The following is a 15,743-nucleotide window of genomic DNA, read 5'->3' as shown; positions in this document are numbered from 1 at the left end:
TTAACTCTCCTCGTGTCCAGTCCATTAGGGGGTTATGGGTTCAGAGCCAGGAAAGTCCCAAAATAAGTGGCAAATGGGGCATGCAGGCAATGTTGAACTATAGTTGCTCCTGATGCTGTTGAACCTGGAGGATGACCGGTTGGGTTTCTTGGGTCACGGGACCGGAGCGAAGGAGACGTCCATCTATGGATTCGACTAGGGTCGGGATCTCTTTATCTTGCACAGGGATCCGGTGCTGTTTCACAAAAGTGGTGTCGATGAAACAGCGATCCGCCCCAGAGTCTACCATAGCATGAGCAAACAAACAACGTCCATCTGGCAGGCAGAGTTTAACTGGGACAAGGAATGGTCCCGGGATGCTAAGGTATGGTTCAGGAAACCCAGCTAAATGCCCCACGTCTCAGGGTCCATTCAGACATGGGGCAATTCTTTTACTGGCAACGGTTTCACAGAGTCAAGGTTACGCCGCTTAACCAAACAGCCAGAAGCAAAGTGTCCTGCTCCCCCACAGTAGAGACAAAGATTCTGGGAGCGGCGTTGTGTCTTTTCCTCAGGGCTGAGGCGGGGCCGAGTTGTTCCCAATTGCATAGGTTCAGAATCCTCTGGTCTGATATTGGGGGCTGGCAAGGGTGACTGCAGGAGGCGGGAACCGCCCTGTGCTAAGTGTCGGCTTTCCAAGCGGCCATCAATGCGTAAGCATAGAGTGATTAGCTCTTGCAGCGTGTTGGGCCGATCTACATGTGCCAGCTCATCCAGGATCCCATCAGCTAACCCCTCCATATATTGGTCCATAAGAGCTGCCTCATTCCAGAGTAAATCTTGAGCCAGGAGTCTGAACTCGGTAGAATACTGGGAACTGAAGCCTTTCCCTGTTTCAGGGCCCGAATCTTTCTGTTAGCTGTTTGCAAGGGTTTAGCAAACGCGGCTGAGATATGTTCCAGAAAACCCTGGTAGTTAGTTAACAGGGGTGAAGGAGCAAGGAGCATAGGAGTAGCCCATTTAACTGCCTGACCCTTGAGTAAGCTGATTATAAAGCATACCTTGGTGCCAAGAATGCTGGAAACTCCTCCACACGTCCTTCAAATTTTTCAGGAGGAAGCACAGGACACTTAGCTTGAGAAGCAGCGTCAACTTGTAATTGTATTTGTTGCTGTTGAAGCTGGCCGACTATCTGGGTAAGGAACTGCACCTGAGCAAGCACAGCATTCAGCGGACCTGAGTCTTTGTTTGCTTTTCCCTCCATGTTGGGAAAAGTGGGGGGTTGGAAGCAATCTGTCACATTCCCGGGGGTTACAACAGCCAAAGTCCGATAAACCAGTCCAGGGTGAAGAATACCAAGAATGCAAAACCAATGTCCATAAATCAACTCACAGAATGAAGTCCAATGTCAAAGTCCAGAGTCCGATACACAGCATAGTCCAGGGGCAGAGTCCAGAGTTCAGAATCAGAAACATGGTTCAAGAAGCGTGGATGCAAGCCAAGGTTTTGACTCTTTGCTTCCACAGAATTTCTGGCTTTACTGGGAGCTGTTTTATAGTAAAACAGCTCCTTGAGCTGCTGGAAAGCTTTCTATCCTGTTAATTCTCAGGACTAGATGATCGTAGGTTTCTGTGGACAGCCTTTGAGCGATCCTCTGATCTTCTTGTCCTAAGTCTTTCCTGAAGCCTGGCCCGAAGCTTGTCTGTTGTGGAAGGAGAATCTGGAGGCGGTTCAGGTGTTTCCGATCTCTCAGCATTCTCTTCAGCCTCAGTTAACCCTTCTGGTTCCAGGTCTTCGGATGCACTCATGACACCATCGAAAAGATAAAAGAACTTGCACTTGTCCAATCAACCAAAACAAATCACACATTAGTAAATGTCCAAAGAGACTCATGTGTGTGTGAGGAGCTGTTAAAGGCCTCTTCCTTTAAACTTTATACCTACTGTATGGATAGGCTTAAATTTACTAAGCGCAGAATTGTAACCTTTGTTGGACTGCAGTCATATAATAATATTAACTGGCACATGGGGCTGCTATATGTTTGAATCATCTTGTTTTTCTGGCCAAAAACCCTCTTGATGAAACAGGGTTAGAGACATTTTAGGTCTCAACATTCTCTCTTCTTAAATCTTTAAGGATGTGATCCTGTGCATTCTGGAGGCATCCTTCAGTCTTGAGAGACTATGGTAACATGTTCTGTATGGAGGACTTGGAACAGCGTCTAGAAGGCCAATTCAAGAGTGACAATCCCTTCCACACTGAAGACAAATCCAGTCTGTCCCCTGTCCAGCTACCTTATTTTGCTGGTTTCGGGACTGCCTCTTTGCCTTGGTCTGCTGAACAAATGTCTCTTCAAATTGGGAGAGGCCGTGGTGCAACTCCTGCCTCCAGGCTGAATGCTCAGATGTCAGGGTTTCCCATCTGTTGAGGTCCGTTCCTAAGGCCTTCAGATCCCACTTGCAGATATCCTTGCATTGCAGCTGAGGTCTCCCTCTGGGACAATTTTCCTGCACTAATTCTCCATACAGGAGATCTTTCGGAATCTGACTGTCAACCAGTCCCACGACATGACCAAGCCAAGGTAGACGTCGCTGTTTCAGTAATGTATACACGCTAAAAAATCTGGCTCGTTCTAGGACTACTCTATTTGGAACTTTGTCCTGCCAAGTGATATCAAAAATGCATTGGAGACAATGCATATGGAACATGTTCAGCTTCCTCTCCTGCTGTGCACAAAGGGTCCAGGACTCACTGCAGTACAGGAGTGTGCTCCGGACAGAGGCTCTATAGACCTGGATCTCTCTCTCCTGTGCATGCATACTTGAGAATCCCACTGAAACCAGTCAGTCTTGCTTGTGAACAATATGGCTGCCACCTTTTTATTTCTCTTTCCACACCCAATCCCAGCCAGTCTCCTGTCAGCATCATTCCTTCTCCTTCCTTTCCCCCCCCCTCTCTCTCCCTCTCCCCTTCTGCCTCACTTCTTTTTTTACCACCACTAACTATAAAGCCTTCATTTTTACATGGCCAGATAAGATCAGAGGATTTTGAAGCCTCTTTTGTCTATCGTAATGAGTGCAACTTCATGACTTCCTCCTGATTCCCACCCTCACAAAGCCACGTGGCATCATTAGATGATGATGCAAACCCTTATTTAAAAGCCATCTGTTTCCACTTTGATTTCTGTTTAGCAATCAGAAAGTAATGACCTCTGACAGAAGCATTGCTCAGAAATGCCCCCTTCCTCTGTTTTTCTACTTCCTGTATGGCAAGTGTTGGCAACTTTGGCTCCCCAATCTGTCTGGACTACAACGCCAGTAAGCCATAGCTAATATATCCTGTGAGAGTAAGGAATGAAGTCCAACAACATCTGGAGGACCAGAAGTACCTCCCTCCACTATATAAGCTTTGTTGGGTGACAGAGGTAGGTCCCTCTGGATCCACTAGGCCTTTCTCCTAAGTAAACTAAGAAGATAATCTTATATGCTGCAGTCTCACACTCTCTGTGTACTCCTATGAATACAGATGGATGGATGGATGGATGGATGGATGGATGGATGGATGGATGGATGGATGGATGGATGGATGGATGGATGGATGGATGGATGGATGCATGCATGCATGCATGCATGCATGCATGCATGCATGCATGCATGGATACATGGATGCATGGATGCATGGATGCATGCATGGATACATGAATGGATGCATGGATGGATGCATGGATGGATGCATGGATGCATGGATGGATGAGGTGACTGTGTGTTGAAGAGACTTTTCAAGATAGTTTTGCTTAAAGGTTTTTCCCAAAAGGTCAGAGTAGTAAAGTGCACTTCTGAAAGTTCTCTGTGGCTTTTTCCCCCAGCATAGAATCAGGTGTTAATCTTGAATATAAAGTGAAGAATTCTTCTTCAGTTAATTGTTACAGGCTAGGCCTCGAAAGGGTGGAGTTGAATTTTAAAAGTTAGATAATGTTTGACAACATGGTAAAATGATGATTGTGGTGATAATTGTGATTTTAGGTATAAGGGAGGGAAACGCCAAACCTTTTGGGAACATCTCAACTCTTCCCTTCCCCATGCAAAAAGGTTAACATTTAAAATGTGAAATGGAATGTATTGTATAATGTTGTTCTTTGAAGTTCACAAAAGTTGGGGGGGAGGTTGCTACTGCAAATTTTTGTCACTTAGGACACAATGCGTGGCTTCAACACTGAGCGCAAGTACTCAGCAGACAGTATCTGAGTGACTCAGATTTTAAACATCAGAACTGCTTTCTCAGGAAGTGAAAATGGCACCTTAATATTAAAGTTGAATTTCAGCAGCTGCACAATTCCTTTCAGTCTTTTATCTAACTCTGGGAGAAAAGCAAGATGGAATTCTTTTTCCTCAGGAAGGTCAAAATAGAGCACTTGCCTCCTGCTTTGTCTAGAAGCTGACTGACTTGCTTCCTGCTTAAACAATAGACAAAAGATAATCGTGGTTTCGGCTTTATCTTCCTAACCCTGGATGAATGCTGCGAAATAATGTAGGTTAACCTTCCCCAACACCCAAAGTCTGTCTCTCCTTCTCTTTAGCTAAGAGTTTCATGGTATTGCTTCAAAGAAGGTAGTACTTCATGCTGCTTATGAAGTGGGCAGGTATTACACCAAGTTACGATTTCCCTTTGGGCACAGCGTCAGTGAAGGTACATTCAAACAAAACCACCTCCCCAAATCCAGAAGTGGGCAGTACTTTTATTAGGACCAGCGACCATCTGACCACAGTGAGCAAACTTTCCAATCCTCTAAGGTGTTCATAAGTCCAAGTGACAAATACAGAAATATTTACAGCTCAAAATATCTAGACAGATTTTTGAACTTCCATGCTTCCACACCTCCTTTTTTTTAACCACCCGGCCAGGTTAACAGTTCTGGAAACTGGGAAAGCTTGCACTCTTATTGTGGAATTGTAGCTTATTGTAGTGGAAGAATTGCCTGCCTCAGTTTGTTTTGTTCTTGTGGTTCAGCATGAGTACTTTCATTTATATATTTACTTCTGAAAAGCCACATACGTATAGCTGCTCAGGGTAAAATCTACTACTGGAGAAAGATTTTCTACTGCCCAAAAAGGGAGTGCACAAAGGACCTTTTGAAACCGTTAGATATGACTCTTTATTTAGTCTCATGTACTCTTTAAGCAAAGCGTGCTGTTAAAGCAGACTTCGCTTAAAGAGCACTTAAAGCATTCTCCGGGCAGTCTAAAGTTTAATTATACAAGCTACACATTGCACACGCGCATGCACATACACACACACACACACACCCCTCGGTGAGCTCAGTACTCAATTTACTGATTTCGGAAGGGTGGAGTCTGAGTGAACCTTGACCCGACTACACAGGTCATAAGTAATTTTGATTGTGGTACCGCGTTTTAAGCACTGCGCCACCTAAAATTTCACCAGTATGTAAGGATTGCTTTGTAGCTTTGTACTGTATGCTGACTCAGAAACCTATGTGTCGATTAGAGCAAGAGGCAAATACTGTATCTGAGCTGCTAGATGTCACACGATACCTTCACACCTGCAAGATACTCATCAAGCTTGCAGTCCCTCCATCTTGAGACTGACGTTAACTGCAAACCTCAGGGTTTAAGATATCCAGCCAATTTTTTGGACTTATGTTCCCCCCTCCATTTTTAACAAAAAAAAAAAAAAAAAAAACCCAACCTAAGAAAGTTTTCTGGAGAACTCCAAAGCATGGCCACTATTGTGAGCAATGGGGGTCATTCAATCTATATACGGTATATGTGGCTAAAGGGACACTTAAACCCAAAAGGCCTATTTTCCTTGATATTTAATGACAATTATCAATCCAAGTGGGTTAAATCGGTCCAGGGCTACTTGGGGAAAATTGGCCTCTCACCTCAGGCACTCATATCTTCTGGAATAGAGCAGGCAAAACAAATAATTAAACAAAGAGGACAGTGAATATCAAACAGACCACTCTAGCATTCAAAACATGGCAGCAAGAATGGAGCAAACTACAACTTTCACTTACGGGAAGAATATCAACAATAAAAATGATGATTTTACCCAAACTTCTATTTCTATTTTCAAATCTCCCAATACTACTGAATTTTAAATATTTCAAGGACTTGGATAGATTAACATCAAATTTCCTTTGGAAACACAAGAGGCCAAGAATAAAACTTAAACTGCTACAAGACTTGAAAGAAAGGGGGGAGTGGGTTTGCCGAATTGGCTACTATATTATAAGGCCTGTGCGATGACCTGGATTAAAGAATGGATAACTTTAGAAAATCAAAGACTCATGAAATTAGAGGGACATGATTTAAAGATGGGACGGCATGCATATGTATGGTACGGGAGACACAAGGAACACTCTCATTTTGGAGAACATATCATTAGGAAGGCCCTAGGGATGGTATGGCAGAAATTTCAAGCACAAACCTATGAGAAAATCCCATTGTGGGTGGCACCTATAGAAGCATTTACATTAAAAGCCCTGAACCAGAAAGGAATGTTAACCACATATGAAAATCTGTTAACCAAAGAGCTGAAGATAAAGGATAAACAAGAGATTGAAAAAATGGGTATAGCTGTTGATTGGTGGTCAATGGTAAAATTAGAATCAAGATACAAAAAAGATAGGACTGTGGGGTTTTTCGAGGGCAAAGTCCAGGTGGACAGACTGTGGATATATATGGATGAAAGAATAATTAAGAAAATGTACATACAGTGGTGCCTCGCACAACGGGCGCCTCGTAGAGCGATGAATCCGCTCTACGAGGCCGGTTTTGCGATTGCAAATGCGATCTCAAAACGGTGCCCGCATAGGGAGAAAATTGCAGAGCGAAGGTCAGTAAGCGGTTCGCTTACCGACCTTCGCTTTGCGACCCGCTGATCAGCTGGTCGGCGGGTCCAAAATGGCCGCCGGAACAGCCGAAATGGCCGCACAGAGCCTTTTCGCGCCCTCGGTAAACAAGGGGAGGGCGCGAAAACACTTTGCGTGGCCATTTCGGCTGTTCCGGCGGCCATTTTGGACCCACCGACCAGCTGATCTGTGGTCTCGCTGCAGCCGAAATGGCCGCACGCAGCGTTTTCGCGCCCTCCCCTCTCTTACCGAGGGCGCGAAAATGGCTGCCGGACCCTGGAAGCATCGCTGTATGGTGAGTTTTTGACCATTTGGAACGCATTAAACAGCGTTTAACGCATTAAATGGCTTTTTTTGATCCGTACAGCGATGCTTTCACACAGCGAGGGTTAATCCGGAACGGATTAACCTCGCTGTGCGAGGCACCACTGTATACTTATTAGAATATGACTTAGAAGATGAGAGGGTGAAAGAGACAATGGTAAAATGGGCAAAAAATTTTGGATACAATATGGATCTTGATGAGTGGACTAAGATGTGGAAAGAAAGCTATAAGATGTTTAAACCAGTAAATTTAAGAGAAAATATACTCAAAATGTTCTACAGATGGCATTACACACCTGTAAAACTAGCAAAAATGTCAGAGGGTAACAGCAATATATGTTGGAAGTATAAAAAAAATGCAGGAACTTATTATCATATGTGATGGACATGTGAAAAGGTCAAAATTTATTGGACACAGGTATGGGAATTAGCAAAAGAAATTACTCAGCAGAAATTAGATATAAAACCTGAAATGGCATTACTGAATGTCATGTCAGGAATAAATGATAATAAATTGAAGCATTGTCTCATGTATATACTCACAGCAGCTAGATTACTCTGGGCCCAAAAATGGAAAACCGAAGAGGTTCCGATGATAGAAGAGCTGTTAAAGAAGTTATGGGATACAGCAGAACTGGACACTCTATCAGAAGCACTACGGGAACAACCAAGAGACTATGTAAAACAAAGCTGGGAACTAATATACTCTTGGGCCCAGAAGAAGACAGGAGTGTAGGGCAAAGTTTATGATATATGTATATCCACTTACTGGAAACCAATCTAGGGAGAGTAGAGGGGTTAACGAGGCTGGAGTTCCTAACTCCAAAGGGGGGAGGGTTTAGGTTAAATAGAGGGGTTAGTTAGTTTTTTTTTCTTTGTATACGTGGTCTGGTTTTTTTTTCTTTTCTCTCTCTCTCTTTTCTTGTGTCTATTATGGTTTTTGTATCCTTGAAAATTATTCTAAAATTTTAAAAAATCAAAAAAAAAAAAAAACACATGGCAGCAAGGACTTACATCAAAAACTGTATGGAACCAGCCAAATACTTAATGTCTTTGGAAATTAAAGGAACTAGAAGAGCCTTTACTTTGGCAAGGTGTTTGGCCCTTCCCTCTGCTGCACTACAAGGGAAGTATAAAAATATCCCCTTTTGCTGAAAGGTTATGCTCCTGTCACCTGAGGGAGATCAAGACCATACGGCATATTTATTTATTTAATTTATTTAATTTATGTCCTGCCTATCTGGTCGGGTCAGGACCACTCTAGGCCTTCACCTGCCCCTTGTATGAAGCAGTGCGAAAAGAGACTATAACCCCCTTAATAGATTGATTCCCAGGACGTTCGGAGGGAAATAGGTTTGAGTTCCTTCTCTCGGATGTTGATGTCCAGATCACCTGTCGGGTTGTGAGGTTCTGTGTAGCAAAACTTCGACTGCGGAAGTTAAATACCAATTAGATTGCAGTTCCCAGTTGTATGTATGCCAACATGTTCTAAAGTTAGAAATTTTAAGGTTTTATAAGGTTTTATACTTATGTGACTGGTCTAAAGACCGTAAATAAACTATTATTATTATTATTAATCCTTAAATGTCTCCCATACCTTGGAAACATGATCAAGATTGTTGTTGTAGTTTTGGGAGGCTGTTTGGCCATGTTCTTGAAGTTTTTCTTCCTAACATTTTGCCAGTCTCTGTGGCCGGCATCTTCAGAGGACCAGAACAGAGACAGAGTTCTCACTCCTGTCCTCTGAAGATGCTGGCCACAGAGACTGGCGAAACGTTAGGAAGAAAAAACCTCCAGAACGCGGCCAAACAGCCCAAAAAAAACCTACAACAACCATCAGATCCCAGCCATGAAAGCCTTTGAGAATACAGTGATCAAGATTGCCCAAAGCTGGATACAGCCTGACTGTATATAACATAAACAGTTGGTCCTAATAAAGGCACTGCTCACCTATGAGTGTGGGGGGGGGTGTCTTCTTAAACCAAAATCCTAGACCTTCCAGCTAGTAATATCATAGAATTTGCACTCAGCTGGTCTCAGCCATCAAAATGAATTGTACACATAGAGTTCAAAGAGAGAATAATTTTTCCTACTAGATGATAAGTGATTGCCTTTCGGCAATACAACATGTGATATTTTTTAAAGTCGAGCCTTTTAGCAAAGATAGCAAACAATTGTAATCTTAGTTGAAAATCTGCTGTCAGCCTGTGAGTGTTTAGAACAGAATTATAGGTGGGTTTTTTATAGAACACTGGGAGAAAACTTAAGAGTCCTTAGAAGCAGTCTTACTCATTATAAGCACCAAGATGGGATAATGTTAATTGTATATGTTTTGGAAATGATCCTAGCAAGCTTCTTTTGAAGGTAACTTGATGAAGTAAACATATATATTTTAATAATGGGTTACAGCAAAGCTAACTGGATGATGAATGTTTCCATGAGTGATTGCAAGCAGAATACATAGACACCTGTCATTGATGCTTAAAATCAAGAAGAAGCAGTATGAACACAAATAAAACAAGTAAATCAACTTAGAACTTTTCTACATGGGTTCATTTGGAACTGGCTGGTGTAGGCGAAATAGGGTCATTTAAGGCTGGGTAGATGTCCAGCATGCCATTTGGTGCAGTCCTTGTGTCCAAATGGCATATGTATCACAAGCAACTGCATTTGGTCCTCCTCCTTTAAGAAAGCAAGAATGAAGAAAAAAGATCCCCACCCTTGCCTCTGCCTGTCTCCTTTTGCTTCCAGGAGGAATTTCTCTCTCTCTCTCTCTCTCTCTCTTACACACACACACACACACCGCGATGGTATAGTGCTTCAGCACTGACCTAATATTATTTTCTTTTTCAAAAAGAAAAAGTTTATTCCCTCTACCTCTACATGGAGCAAAGGAAACGTTAAATTTCCAATTATCATAAAATGGCTAGGCCAGAGATGGCGAACCTATGGCATATGTCCCACAGCTGGCACACAAGAGCCCTCTCTGTGGGCACACGAGCCAGTTTGGGCACTCGGGCTCAAAAAGGTTCACCATCACTGCACTAGGCACTCAGAGGCAGCGACTGCCCTCAAGCAGCAGATTTTGCAGTACCAGTGTATTTTTGCCATCTATCCATGGCATAGATCCAGATGAATTTTAATGTACGCTCATCTCCAAATCATTGCCCATCTCCATTTCCTTGGTTGTGGCACGGCATGAGATGTTGGACTGGAAGTTTCTTTGAAGTGTCATATTTTCTCCCCGCTTGTACTCTGTAAGGAGCTGTCCATGGGGTGCTCATGGTGTTGATGATGATGAAGCTTGCCAGGTCTCACAGAATGAGCTGCTGTGCCAGGAAATGGCTGGGCTTCCCTGAATCTCCAGGCCAGGCAAACAAATGTGAGGAGCAGTGGTGGAACGGAAGGAGCGAGTCTCATTTATTGTTACAGTGTGGCCATAGTGTTTGTAGTGTTTGGGTACCCAACTCCAACCCTCTCCGAATGGCACCAGGGCTCACTGGCTTCCTGTGTCTGTCCAAGATGACACATAATATACTTGCTTAGGAGCTCAGATAGGGAACCCACAATGCCTAGCTCACTCCTTCACACATGCATGGAGAAATATTATGTTCCCAATTCATGTGACATCACAAGGCCCCACACCATGACTTCACAAAGACCCACTCTAGGCATTGGGCCCCAGATATAATGAGGGGATGGGGAAGATAATCCCATGACAGCCCCTGACAAACAAGACAACAAAATCATTCTGGAAAAATACTTTTATTGGTTTTGGAATAGAGGCTAAATGGGTATCCTCAGCGGAGACAACGGCCTGGTTCAGCTCCAGCAGGACGCCTGCCTTCTGCTCCCTCCCATCCCCCTGGGGAAGAGGAAGCTTCAGGCCCTGCAAGAGAAAGAGAGAGAAAAAAACAACTAAGAAGCGAGCTCGTCCACTGCCATCAACCGGCTTCAACCCAGGCGTATCCACCGACCAATGTTCTGGCAACTTCATTCCAAAGTTCCGCCTGCCACCATCCCCTGGCTTCCACCAGGAATATCCACCCATTCATCTCTTCCACTCTGCTTCTGAAACCAGCCTCCACCAGCTCCTGAATCCTTGGGTCACACTCATGCCCTGGCCTACGGAACACCAGCCAGCCCATTCGCACACATTCACACACACACACACATCCACCACCACCACCACCACCACCCCTGACACACACACCTTCACTCCACCAGCCATTCACACACACGCCCAGGCTTCCATCCACCAATATCCACCAAGCTTCCACCAGCTGGTAACCAGGAGGCTAACTTCCCCCAGCTTCATCTGCCAACCTCTGCCAGCCTCCACCTTGCGGCCTCAGCCAGCTTCCACAGGGAGATTCCACCAGCTTCTGTCTGCCAGCGTCCACCGATTTCCCCCCGGTCCATCACCGACATCAGCCAGCTTCAAGCCACGGATCTCTGCCAGCCTCGAGCTGTTAACTCGCCAGCCCACTTATCAAGTTCCTCTGCTTTCAGGAGAGAAAGTGCCTTGGGCAGAAGGGCTGGGTTCCCTGCAGCCACTGCTGGTCTCTCTGCCGGACTGCCCTCTGGCCACTGGCCTCCCTTCTGGTCTCCTTCCCTGCCCAGCAAGCCCCTTTTATCTGCCAGCAGAGAGGTGGGGCCCCTGTGAGGTCACAAAGACCCATGACAATGGGGTTGGGTTCCCAAGGCGGCAGCAGCAGCAACCTAGGGATTGGCTGAGTCCTGAAGATGATGTCAACAGCCCCTCTGATCATGTGATTCACCCACAAAAGCTTGCATTTTGCATGATTTTTTAAATATATATATTTTTAAATGTATCCCCTGTCACCAATCCTTCTGATTGTTAAATCTCCTGGCCTTCTGACAGGATTCTAGGCTGGTGCTCCAAAAAGTTATCTTCCAGCATTTTCACCAAAAGGAACTTTCCTAAGACCTGAGCTAGGGGGAAAAATGAAAGTAATAAATGTATAAGGATGGGCACAGTTACGCAATGAAGTCTTTGACCCTTTGGGGGGGGGGGTTGGCCTCTTTTTGGACATTTTTTCTTGCCCTTGCCATGAAAAAGATATTTTCAAAGACTGGACATGATATAATAGTACTAAGTAAGCATGGGGATTCTGGGTTTTTAGGACTCCCACAACTAGAGTTCACCAAGAACGACTCCTTCCTGGCAGAGTTCTGGCAAACCCCCCCAAAACAAGGAGGGTTCAGGGCAGCTCTTCCAACCTCCATGCTTTCCCTGGACTGCAGAGCCAGAGGTTGGGAGTTTGTGCTCCTGCTTCAGCTTTGAACACCAAGGAAACCATCCCTGTGGGAGTCCCAAGATGATCTATGTTTGACATAGGTTCATGTGAGGTTGAATCCTGGTGCCCATTAAACTGTATAGATAAAGGATGTTTCCAATGGAACTACCCCCACCATGAACCTTTGGAAATCCTATCCCTGGTGCCAAACAGCCACAGAAAACAAGATTTTCTGTGTCAAGATGTCCCTCCTGCAAGGCACAGTTCATTTTGAAACTCCTAGTCATTTTTGCTCCTAGTGCAACCTACCTAATTGCTTCCAAAATGGGAATAATGATAGCAGTACACCTAGTAAATCGTAGAATGGCAAAACTAATAGGACAGAGCAGTCAAAGGATGAGGAAAAGACAGACAATGCTCATGTTCAGAAGGCTCCCTCTACCTCTTTCAGTTGTTTCAAAATATCTCTGTGTGTGTATGTGTGTGTGTGTGTGTGTGTGTGTGTGTGTGTGTGTGGTGTGTGTGTGTGTGTGTGTGTGTGTGTGTGTGTGTGTGTGTGTGAGAGAGAGAGAGAGAGAGAGAGAGAGAGAGAGAGAGAGAGAGAGAGAGAGTTTAAAGATTCTAGTGCTACTCCGGCTTTCCATCACCAAAAGGGAGAAATAACACTACAGCATCTCTGCAAACTTCAAAAAAGGGGAGTGATTCCTGTTTTCATTCCTCCCACATCTTCATTTTTGTGGATGCAGAGAATGGTAAATCAAATGCTTAGAAGGAAAACTGAGCCTTCGGGGACAAAACAGGGTGGCAGAAACTGGCCCGGTTTGGAAGACCCTTCAGTCTACTTTATTTGTGTTTATTTCAACTGCTCAGTGAGGATAAATGGAGCACATGCATCTTAAAAACAAGTAGATATGAGCACGATCCGTGGATGCAGATGGATACAGAAGATCACATCTAGGTGAAGAAGGCAAACCCTGAATCCTCTGGCTTTTTGTTATGTGCTCATTCCCTAAGGGTAGCTCACCATGTTTCAGAAAATGATCGTTTGCACTTCAGTAATCACAGGAGTCAACTGAGTAAGGTTCTGAATTGCAAAAATTAACATCCACTTGTTCTAATCAAATGCGGTTGTTCTGAGCCAATATCTCAGGGACTCCTTTAATTATAAGAGTGGGGCCACTCTCAAAAAATAAGGGGGGAAAGAGGGGGAACCTAATATGGTTTGCTGGGAACAATCATATATCAATTCTCTATCATGCAGATGAATGTCAGAAAACATAGAAAACATGGGTCTACAAATTTATACGACATACTGCCAGTATTGGTGTGCTCCAATATTAACATAGACCAGTCTTTTCTTTACATGCGGCAACTCAACACTAGGAGGTGTTTCACCCTAGTCTCTTTAGAGCAGTGGGGCCCGGCTTTGGGTCCCCAGATGTTCATGGACTGCACTTCCGAGCAATTTTGGCCAACACACCAAGTGGTGATGGATTCTGGGAGTTTTAGACTAAGAACATCTGGGGACACAATACTGTATAGGGAACTCAAACTGGGGTCTCCTGATGTTCGTGCACTGCAACTCCCAGAAATCCTGGTCAGCATAGCAAGTGGTGAAGGCTTCTGGGAATTGCAGTCCAATAACATCTGGGGACCCGTTTGAGAACCCCTGCTCTAGAGCATGTGGAAGATACCACTTTGCACAAGGCCATGTTGCTTTGCTGAGACAAAATCACCATATCTTATTTATTTATTTATTTATTTATTTATTTATTTATTTATTTGATTGATTGATTGATTGATTGATTGATTGATTGATTGATTGATTGATTGATTGATTGATTTATACTCCGCCTATCTGGACCACTGGACCACTCTAGGTGGCTCTAAATGAGGCCAGAACAATTTCCACAACTGAGGAACAGACTTTCCACTAAAATAAGTCTGCATTTTTATGAACTGGTAATACATGTGAAAATAGTTTTTTTCTGGGGGGGGGTTTCTTTTAACATTTTTAATATTTTCAGACCATGAATAACTGAATTAGTAGATATTGAACTCGTGAATAAGGGGGTCCTACTGTAGTTATAGTAACATCCTGTTTACAAGTATTAGAATTAGCACAAGTAGTTCAGGCAAAATGAGAAGAGAAGACTCCTTGGAAAGTGTGAAAGCAAGAGGAGAAGGGGACGACAGAGGACGAGATGGCTGGAGAGTGTCTGCGAAGCAACCAACATGAATTTGACCCAACTACGGGAGGCAGTGGAAGATAGGAGGGCCTGGCGTGCTCTGGTCCATGGGGTCACGAAGAGTCAGACACGACTAAACGACAACGACGAGTTCAGGCACTGCAGCATAGTGGTTAGAGTACTGGACTAGAATTGGGAGACCTGGGTTCAAATCCCATTTGGCCATGGAACTCACCACTTGCCCTTGAGGCAGTCTCATTGTCTTAGCCTGACCTACCTCATAGATTTGTTGTGAGAGTAATGTAGAGAGTAGAAAAGGCAGGTATGGTGCCTTGAACTCACTGGAGAAAACGTAGGACATTAAAATAGTTTATGTTTGCTGGCAAGGAGGGGAAGAGGTGCTCAAGGGAGCCATTGCCTGAGGTTCCAAAATACTTTGACTGTCTATGAGTACTGTGTTCTGTGACCGGTGTGTATCCATAGGGGTTGGGGTGTCATTTCCTGCTGCAGAATAGACTGGTCCTTTTAAAAAGGGCAATTCAAGGAAGGAGGAATGTATTCTCGAAGGCATATAGAACACAGACAGAGTTCTAACTCTAGTCCTCTGAAGATGCCGGCCACAGACACAGGCAAAACATTAGGAAGAATAAAACCCTCCAAAACACGGCCAAACAGCCTGAAAAACCTACAACAATCAAAGGAGGAATGTCTTAAATGGCACCCCAGATCTCATTTAAAAGATAGGGGGGTTGGGGAGAAGCCCTACCAGCATGGCATGGCAAGAGGAAAGAGAATAAAAGAGAGAGAAAATAAAGGGATATTTTTCTTCGGAATGTGAGTAAAATTCCATGCCAGAAGCAGATATATCCCCTTGAAGGACATGTCCTGCCATTATTACCCAGTCTTTGGACTTTGCAAAGAAAGCCTTTACAAGCCTATCATTATGTATTTATAGTTCAGCTCTATGTCAACTACAGCAGTCTTTTAAAAAAGGACAGGATCACAGTTGGAAAAAGGAGAACAATGCTGTTTTCTAGAAGCCTGCTCCTTTTAAGCGTCTGTTTTATATCACACCATGGTAGGTTTGGCCTGGCTCAGAAATCTGAATTGAATGAA

The sequence above is a fragment of the Pogona vitticeps genome, chromosome 1 (assembly GCF_051106095.1).
Source record: "Pogona vitticeps strain Pit_001003342236 chromosome 1, PviZW2.1, whole genome shotgun sequence".
Lineage (NCBI taxonomy): Eukaryota > Metazoa > Chordata > Lepidosauria > Squamata > Agamidae > Pogona > Pogona vitticeps.
Note: the sequence above shows the minus strand (reverse complement) of the source record.